The following is a 10,275-nucleotide window of genomic DNA, read 5'->3' as shown; positions in this document are numbered from 1 at the left end:
CACCACTATTTATACTATCATTATCTCGAAGTTCATGCACTTTTAAAACTTCAACATCACCTCAAATCAGAAGAAAAGTGCATTCTCTTTCACCTAGAGAACTATTCTCCATCCTTCACTCAGTCCTACACGAAAAGAGATAATGAGTCTAAGTTATATTTAAGCTCTGCCTTATAATCAGTCTTGAGCAAGTCATTAGCCATACAATGCTTGGCAACTTTAGCCTTTAAGTGGAAATAATTGCACTTATCTGTGTCTTCTGTCTCATATAGATATTTTACAGTTAAATATACCTTATTATTTTATATCCTCAGGCAATTAATTTTACGTAGTCAGGAAGTACTGGATGGCATTTGCTATTAGGCCTTCTTTTATTTTCAGGATATTCGAACATAGATATTTGATGGTGAAGAGTTAATTACACTCTTCTACATTCAGGATCCCTGGGGCCTAATAAAATCCAGAAAACAACTTTCCAATATCGTAGCAATGAAAGGGCTTGATGAGATCATCATCTCAGTTCCTGAAAGCATAAACAACTCTGCTTTATAATAGGTCTTGTTTGCTTGTCAGCCTAAATGAAATACATGTTAGAAATGGGATAGCAAACGTATCTTTATTAAAAATATAATTGTATATATGTGTGTTTGTACCTGTGGTTTTTTCAGTTTTTTTAACTTTATTTTGTCTTTGTTTCTTTCTTTAATGATTTGGTTTTCCCATCAACATGGTATATGATTTTACCTGAAGTTTTAAGTAGGATATTGAGAAATAGACAATATCCTGCAGCATTGGTTGTAAGACAGGTTGAAATAAAGTCTTCCTTATTTTATGAAACCAAAAGTAGGCAACGGTAGAGAAGTGGAGAAAAGCACATTTATGGAACACCTATGGGAATTAGTGTATGTCCCATCACATTGGATAGTTGTGAGAATTAAATTTGTAAAGTACTTCAAATAATAATAAAATATTAAAAACAAAAATAACTACAGTAATTATTTAGCCTTATAGCAGTTTTTAAGATAGATATTATTTATCCCTATCTTACAGAAAAATAAACTGAGGCTTCAAGATGTTATAAGCATTTCCCAAAGTCAAACAACATATACATAGTTAAGTAAAAAATCATAGTCAGGGGCCAGCCGGGTGGCATAGCAGTTAAGTTCATGCGCTCCACTTCAGCGACGTAGGGTTCTCTGGTTCAGATCCTGGGCATGGACCTAACACCGCTTATCAAGCCATGGTGTGGTAGGTGTCCCACACATAAAAGATAGAGGAAGATGCTCACAGATGTTAGTCAGGCCAATCTTCCTCAGCAAAAAGAGGAGGATTAGCAGCGGATGTTAGTTCAGGGCTAATCTTCCTCAAAAAGAAAATCATAGTCAGTTTTACAGATTCTGGAGATCATTTTGCTCCTTTTTTTTTAGCTGAATAATTACATCTTTTTTGTTTGTTTGTTTGTTTCGTGAGGAAGATACACCCTGAGCTAACATCTGTGCCAATCTCTCTTTACTTTGTTTGTGGGATGCCTCCACAGCATGGCTGATGAACCGAGCAGTTCACATCCAGGATCTGAACCTGTGAACCCCAGGCTGCTGAAGTGGAGCGCATGGAACTTTAACCACTAAGCCATGGGTCCAGCCTCCATTTTTCTTTTTATTACCCTAATATGAAAGCATTTAAGGTTTTGAATTTGCCAAAGATCACAGCTTCAACAAAATCCTAGACATTTTAATATTTTCAGTTTTATTATTTACTATATAATTTGTATTTAGTTGACCCAATAGATTATTTTAAAGAAAACGTATTTGGTTTGGCTTTAATTTTTTAATCAATTGCATTTTACAACAATTTTTAATTATATTCTCTATGTTAATTTGCTGGTCTAGAGAATGCAAACATCATAAATTCTACATTTTAGATTTGACTGTGATTTTCTGGTGCCAATAAATGACCATTTTGTTGCAAGTTGTATTATCCATTGCTGGTATAAGCATAAATATGTGTACTTATATACACACACACAAATGAGTTCAATATCAATATATTTTTAAATCTTCAAAATCTTTTTTAAAATTCAATCTGTTGGATAGATTAATACTATGTAAAATCTCCCTCTGCACATATGTTTCTATCAATTTCTCTCAAAACTTTTCACATATACATTATCTGAGTTTTTCTTTTTACTTCGAAAGTATGTATTTGAAGCATATTTTGATATTTTTGAATTTATTATATAATACAATATTTATTATTATAGAGTCACCTTTCTATAACTTAATCCGTTTTCTTTTGAATTCTATATTATGAGACAATAGTATTATTAACTTTTTTTCAGCGTTCTATATCTGTTTCTTTAAAAAATTCATATATGTGTATATATATATTAATATATATGGATATATATATACCTATATAAAAATGTATTTATTCAGTTTTGATTTTTAAAGCAATATGAGTACTTTTGTTAACAGAGGTATTTATAATAGTCCTTTAAAATATATTTCCTTCTTTCTTGCCCATCTACAACTTTATGCATACTATAACTTTTATAGCCTGACTATCTTTTGAGGATAGGATACAAAATTCAGTGTCTTTGAGAAATAATGATATTTACATAGACTAAAAGCATTAATAATTTCTGTTAACTTGAGAAGACTAGAGTTAGGTTTAGCCTTAAATCCACATTTTCAAGGTCAAAGTGATCTACGGTGGGCTAAATCAGACCTAAAGAAAGTTAACTGGGCAATCTCAGATGCCTTATCATCAAATCTTTTTCCAAACAATGAATTTCTCTTCTCTAGGAAAGATTAATGTTATTTCTTTCTTCCTCTCTAAAATCTATTCTCAGGATGTGGTGATATGAGATGGGATGAGATGTGTACATTATGAAGCTTAATAAAGCTTCCTTTCAGTTCTTCTGAGAACTAGATAACTTCCTGCTTTAACCCACTCGTATACCTTAGACTGGGACATTCTAGATTCTGATTGGCTACAAGTGTTCTGCTGCCTGGCCACAGGTCTTTGAAAGTATTCTGCAAATTTATAAAGGTTTTTGAAAGTCACTTCCTATCAACTTTTGAAATAAATTTCAAAGACTCTTTCACAGTTATTTGTATCAAGTTTCAGAACACAATGGGAAGTTGCCCTTAGATGTAACAAACAAAGATATAAATTTGCTAAAATTCCAGGAAGAACAAAGAATATAATTGACGTTGAAAAACGCCCTCTAAATACTCTAAGCCATCATGAAATACTAAATGAGTCATGTGACACAAAATGAACGTTTGAGCTTTTTTAATCACATAAAAACCTCTTTCAGTTTATCTGGAAATTTAGAGTATCACATGATAGAATAAGACTTCAAATATGAATTCCCATTTTAAGGTGAGGGTGTAGGAATTTTAAAATCTAGTATAGTTTTATACATCTTGATAGCTAACAAATCTACGTACCATTAAAAATAAAAATATAATTTTGGAACATTTTCAGGACATTGGCTGACAAATTTCAAATATTTAAATTTTCATGTATCTAAGAAAAATGTTCAGATTTTGTTTTTAAAAAGTAGTAATTGTAAAGTGTTGATTCACTGAAAAAATCTTGCATTGACTGGTCACAGGTGTTAGCCTAAGTAGATTAATCTGACCTACTAGAATTGCTTTAATTTAAAATATTTGGATTGAAAATAAAGTCTTTTTCATTGGTTGTTAAAATATAATGTTAAATGTTCTCATTGCTCCAATAAACAATGATATCACATGACTTCTCATTTATAAGGACTTTTTATGCTGGAGTATGGTTTTTAGAATATCGCTTTGGTAATAAACCCAAGGCATAAAACAAAGGGATGTATAAGAGACCACAATGAAGTGGTCATTCATTAAAGTGGCAAAAGGAGGATGCATGCGAAAAAAGTAAAATAGTTTAAATCTTATTTCAAAACCATTTAAGGAGTAATACATTTCCAGAAATTTGAAGAATACAGCACTGTAGTGGGTCTCTGATTTAATGATTAAAAAGCATCATATATGTATTGTGGTAAAAAATATGCCATATACTGGTCAAAATGTTTTTGAAAAATGAAATAAAGCAGTCATCCATGGAAAATATATTTTTCTAGCATCTATATAGTATTCTCTTCGGGAATCTTGAGAAGTATACAAAATGAGTCTTGTGAAAGCTATATCTTGGCCTAGATCTGATTTTCATATTCTCACACACAGATCTTTCAAGAACTCAAACCAGCAGTGGACCATGTGAAATTATTTCTTTGAACTAAATAGAAATACTGTGAGAGTGAAAGACTAACAGACTTTAAAATTATTTTTAACCTTATAAACCCAAAATTAGTAGAGTAGAATACCTCAGTACAATTTTTTTAAAAGATTTTTTATTTTTTTCCTTTTTCTCCCCAAAGCCCAAATCTGTGGTGATAAGTCCTGCTTTTATTCCTGATATTGGTGATTTATATCTTGTATCTTCTCATCCTTGTCATTCTTGCTAAAGAATTATCAACGATTAATTTTGCTGATTTTTTTTAAGAAGTAGCTTTTGGTTTCATTAATTTTCCCTATTGTTTTCCTATATTCAATTTCATTTATTTCTGATTTTATTATCATTTCTTTCCTTCTGCTTCTTCTGGGTTTATTTTGCTTTGGTGAACTAAAGAGAAAATTACAAAATACTGGTCCAAAATCCAGATGACACAGAAATCGAGAAGATTTTTATTGTCACGAGCACTTTTTCTGATTCCTTTAAGGTGGCTGAGAAGCTGAGAAGAGCTTTTGAGCACCTTGTGGGTTTGGAAAGATGAACGTTAGACTCTAGGCCCCAGAAAAAGACAATGGGGGCAGAAGGACTTATATAACCCCTGTGCTTTTAACTGAACCCCAGAGAACTTTGAAGTAAGTTCAAATTTCTCTTCCTTTTCCTTTCCTTTCATTTGGAAGAGGCAGCATTGCTAAAGACTAAAGAGTTACTGGAGTCTAGCAGGCAGTAGCATGCCTGGAGGATAAGAAAGTGGCAGTATGGCCAGGGATCAAGTAAGTGGCAGGGCAGAGCAGGTAGCAGCATGATCATGAGATTGGTTACATATGGGGGATGGGGCAGAATTAAGCAGCAATAAGTACATTAAGGATAATGGAAGGTAATTTAAACATTTGGAAAATGAGAAGGCTAGATACTATCCTTGAGGTTTTGTTTGGAATTATAGGTATTGATGAAAACTTGTATTTTTTACAGTATGAATACCTATAGATTCAGAAATTACATATATATCTATAGATGGAGCTCTATATAGATCTGTCTATATCTACTTATCTCTCTCTATGTATCTATATATCAAGAGACATTGAGAAACAGAGAGTGGAATAACTACACTAAGATGTCTGAAAGCAACGATGATAACCTACTAGCAATGAGCACACAAAGTGACCAGGTTCTGCTTTCTAACTGTTATTCTCCACTGAAGGAACTCAAAAATCTTGGAAAAATAGCTGGTCCCAGGGCTGAGCCAAGGAAAATATATGGTAAATCAGAAAATAAGCAATTTCTCAAAAGATGATAGGGGAATGTCAAGAAAAAAACGAAAGAGCCAGTTTGGGGAACCCCCATTAGCCATCTGGGATAATTGGAGTATCAGAATAAATTATGGTATGATATATTATAGCTTTAGAATTAAATAGGAAGCTGTGCATTCAGATTGATATGAATGAATAAATGAGGAAGAAAGAAGAGTTCTTTCTTATAATATAATGCCATTTAGTTGGGGCTGGCCCGGTGGCTGGGTGGTTAAGTTCACATGCTCTGCTTCCAAAGCCCAAGTTTCTCCAGTTCAGATCCTGAGCACAGACCTATACACTGCTCATCAAGCCACACTGTGGGAACTCCCACATAAAAGAACTAGAATGACTTGCAACTAGGATATACAACTATGTGCTGGGGCTTTGGGGAGAAAAAAAAAAGAGGAAGATTGGCAACAGATGTTAGCTCAGGGCCAATCTTTCTCACCAAAAATCACACCTTAAAAAGTAAAAAAAGTAGGGGCCACCCAGTGGTGCAGTGGTTAAGTTCACATGTTCTGCTTCAGTGACCCGGGGTTCGCCGGTTCAGATCCCGGGTGTAGACATGGCACCCCTTGGCAAGCCATGCTGTGGTAGGTGTCCCACATATAAAGTAGAGGAAAATGGGCACGGATGTTAGCTCAGGGCCAGTCTTCCTCAGCAAAAAGAGGAGGATTGGCAGCAGATGTTAGCTCAGGGCTAATCTTCCTCAAAAAAAAAAAATAATAAAAAAATAAAAAAAGCCTTTGACAGAACAGTTGGGAAGGATGGGTGTGGATGTGATAGAGGAATTGAATAGCAGTATTGCATCAATGTGGATTTTCTGATTTGGATAGTTGTAGTTATGTAAGAATGTGCCTTATTTTGGAGAAATACACTCTGGTATCTTTATAAGGATGATTGTATGTACAGCTTGATCTCATACGACTCAGAAAAAGAATAATGATAATGAACGAATGTGAATTTGTGTATTTATGTATATGCACATATGCATGTATAGAGAGAGAGAGAAAAAAATTAGGATGAAATGCTAACAATTGAGAAACATGGGTGAAGCAGATACAGGATATTTTGTACTGCTATTATAACTGCTCTAAGCTTGATATTATTTTATAATAAATTATTATTTAAGAAGTAAGAGTAAATTTGAAATAGACCATTTTTAAATGTTTGAATCATCTCAATCCTTAAAAACTGATTAAATGATTCTAACTACTAGTTGCCTTAGACATATGGCAGAAATAAATGAATAATTTTCGCAGGAGGAAGAAAATACTGTCACAGTCTTTAAATTATGTCTACAAACAAATTTTCAAATACAACCTCCCACATACAATGACAAATAACCAAGAATAAGACAAAACAACATGAATTGACTATGATATTCTTCCCAAATATACCCGCCACATCTAATAGAAGTTTATACCTCCCCATCCTATCAACATCAGAGTTGGATATATCACAAGCTCAGACCAATAAATGCGAATAAAAACAATAAATCTAACTTCTATACCAAAGCTTTAAGACTTATGGTGCTGCCTGCTCATTTACCTTTGCCATGAGACCAGTCATGAGACTATGTATAGTCTGCTCCTTCAACCTGGAGCCATTATTCTGGAGTAAGCCATTTTTAATTAGGGAAATATAATTAGTAATTATATTTAATAATTATTAATAGAGTATAATTAATAATTAGAGAAATATAAAATAAAACCACCACAATGAGATGCAGTTTTATGCCTGAGATAGCAAATATCAAAAATATGACAATAATAGATGTTAGCATCCATGTGAAAAACAAGGCAATATCAAGGAATTTCAAAATTCACAGATATGACAACCCAGTAATTAATTTGACTCGTATGTAGAGAAACTCTAGGGCATTTTCCTCAACACAGATACATGAATATTCCTAGTATCAAGCTTATAAAAAGAATTTTTCTACCACTCAAACATCTGTCAACATTAAAATGAATAAACAAATATATTTTTATACATGTCATGCAAACAAATGTTCTATAGCTTCAAATATCAGCATAAGTAAATTTTGGTAACATGACCTTGTGCCAGGATTAAAGCAAATCAGGAAAGAACACATTGAGTATGATTGCCTTTGTACATAATTAAGACCTGCTGATCGAAGGAATAAACTGTATGAGTAAACATGTAAGTGTGTTAAGCTGTGAGGGAAATCCAGGGAGGGGTAAATAGAAAATTCAGGCCACTGATTATGTTACCTGTGGGCAGGATATGTAAAGAGGTGGGACTGGGAAGCACAGAGGAACTTCAGTGGTGTGGATAAGTTCCTTTTCTTAGGCTGATGGTGGTACAGTGGTGTGCCTTTTGTTCTTATTCTTTACACCATACATGCATACATATACTTTTGTGTATGAATATATATATTCTTGTACTTATGTAATAAAGCAGTTTAATAAAACTAATTCAGAAAAGGCTACAGTAGGAGAAGAGTAAAGTGAAAAACTGGATACAGTGAGTATAGATAAGTCTTGAATGGCTTCTAATATAAAGAAGATGAGAGAATATGTAGGACTATCTGGATGAGATCTGATGCTAAGATTTGTTTTGTTTTGTTTTAAGTTGTGAGATATCACAACATATTTGCTGATGGGAATTCATCATTCAGGAGAAGAAAATGATGAGGATACAGAGAAGAAGTATCAATTGCTGGAGTAAACAAGAGTTGAAGTGTTCAGTGCACAAGGAGAAAGATTCGAATTACACACATACCAGGGACTGTTCAGCCATAGTAAGAGAAAATTCACAATTGAAGGAAAGAGATACACATTTGTTGGTGGTGGTGTAGGATTTTTCTTTTATTTGTGGTTAAAGGGGATAGAAAATCTCTGTAGTACCCATTCTACCTCTAGAACTTGAATTAAAAAACGTGATGTTTCATTTCAGGTACAGATTACCCCTAGATGCAGATTTTGACTTCTAACACTTGTCTCCAATAGGAGACACTTGATATAAGCTATAAGACACTTTCTTCTAGCAACATGGCTCTCTAGATATTCTGAAAGACAACCAACAAAGAGCAACTAAGTTCTGGATAAAATACACCTTTTGGAGCATTCCTAGCCTTTCTAAAAGTGGAAGACATCTCTACATTTTTAAAAATGGAAGAAAAAAATTAGTATCTAAAGGAGGAGCTGGCAAACTACAACCCTCAGGCCAAATGTGCATTTCTGTTTGATGTTGTAAATACGATTTTATTTTAACAAAGTGACATGCTCATTCCTTTCTGTGTTGTTTTCCGTGACTACTTTCAAGCTACAAAGACAGAGTTGAGTAGTTGCAACCATGAGCCTATAGTCCACAAAGTTGGAAATATTTACTATCTGGCCCTTTACAGAAAAACAATTATTGCAAGAATATTACAGAGTTTCTGTAGTTTCAGAATCCATTTTCCCATATTATTAAGTTCTTTTTTTTTTCTTTTTCTTTTTGAGGAAGATTAGCCCTGAGCTAACTACTGCCAGTCCTCCTCTTTTTTGCTGAGGAAGCCTGGCCCTGAGCTAGCATCTATGCCCATCTTCCTCTACTTTATATGTGGGACACCTACCACAGCATGGTGTGCCAAACGGTGCCATGTCCGCACCCGGGATTGGAACTGGTGAACCTCAGGCTGCCAAGAAGCAGAACATGCGAACTTAACCTCTGTGCCACCAGACCGGCCCCTTATTAAGTTCTTACACTCCCATGGTACATTTGTTACATACTAATGAACCAATGTTGACACATTATTATTAACTAAAGTCCACACTTCATAAGAATTCTATGAATTTTTACCTAATTCCTTTTTCTGTCCCAAGAGTAAATCCAGGATGCCACATTACATTGAGTAGTGATCTTTAGATTCCTCTTGACTGTCACAGCTCATCAGATTTTCCTTATTTCTGATGACCTTGACAAAACTGAGGAGTATTGGTCAGGTATTTTGTCTATGTTCTTCCATTTGGGTTTGTTTGATGTTTTTACCATGGTCATGCATTTTGGGGAGAAAGACCTGAGAAGTAAAGAGCTATTTTCATCAATATCAAGGGTATTTACTATCAACGTATCTCATCACTGAAGATGTTGACATGATCAACTGGCTGAGACAGAGTTTGCCAGGTTTCTCTGCTGTAAAGTAACTCATCCTTCCCCACCCTACTGGTTACCCTTTCCACACTCTTTAGAAAGAAAGCACTATATGAATCCCACACTTCAGGGATGGAATGGGGAATTATACATAGTTATTTGCAATTCTTCTGTATCGATATTTGTGTATTTTCCCCCACTTAATTATTTATTCAATCATTGATTTTTATCAGCATGGACTCATGGATATTTTATATGATGGGTTTATAATCCAGTACTATGTTATTTATTTTGTTGCCCAAATTGAGCTCTTAGGCATTTTAGTCATATAAAGGAATTACAATCCTCACAAATAAATGCTTACTGAGCATTTCCAAGTTTTAACATGGTACCCATCAATCAGTAAGTCAATGAGCCTTTATTAATTGCTTCTGAGTATCTACCATTTGGTCCAAAGGCATTGTTCTAGACATGTAATTATTGGGAAACCTTAAACACTAAGGTAACCAGAAATTTATAGCTTTCCTGACAGCACAGAAGCAAAGCCACAGTGTGTACTCCTGTGAACCCCACTACACAATGCTGTCCAAGAACCTCAATGCCTCCAGCC

The sequence above is a fragment of the Equus quagga genome, chromosome 3, assembly GCF_021613505.1.
Source record: "Equus quagga isolate Etosha38 chromosome 3, UCLA_HA_Equagga_1.0, whole genome shotgun sequence".
Taxonomy (NCBI): Eukaryota; Metazoa; Chordata; class Mammalia; order Perissodactyla; family Equidae; genus Equus; species Equus quagga.
Note: the sequence above shows the minus strand (reverse complement) of the source record.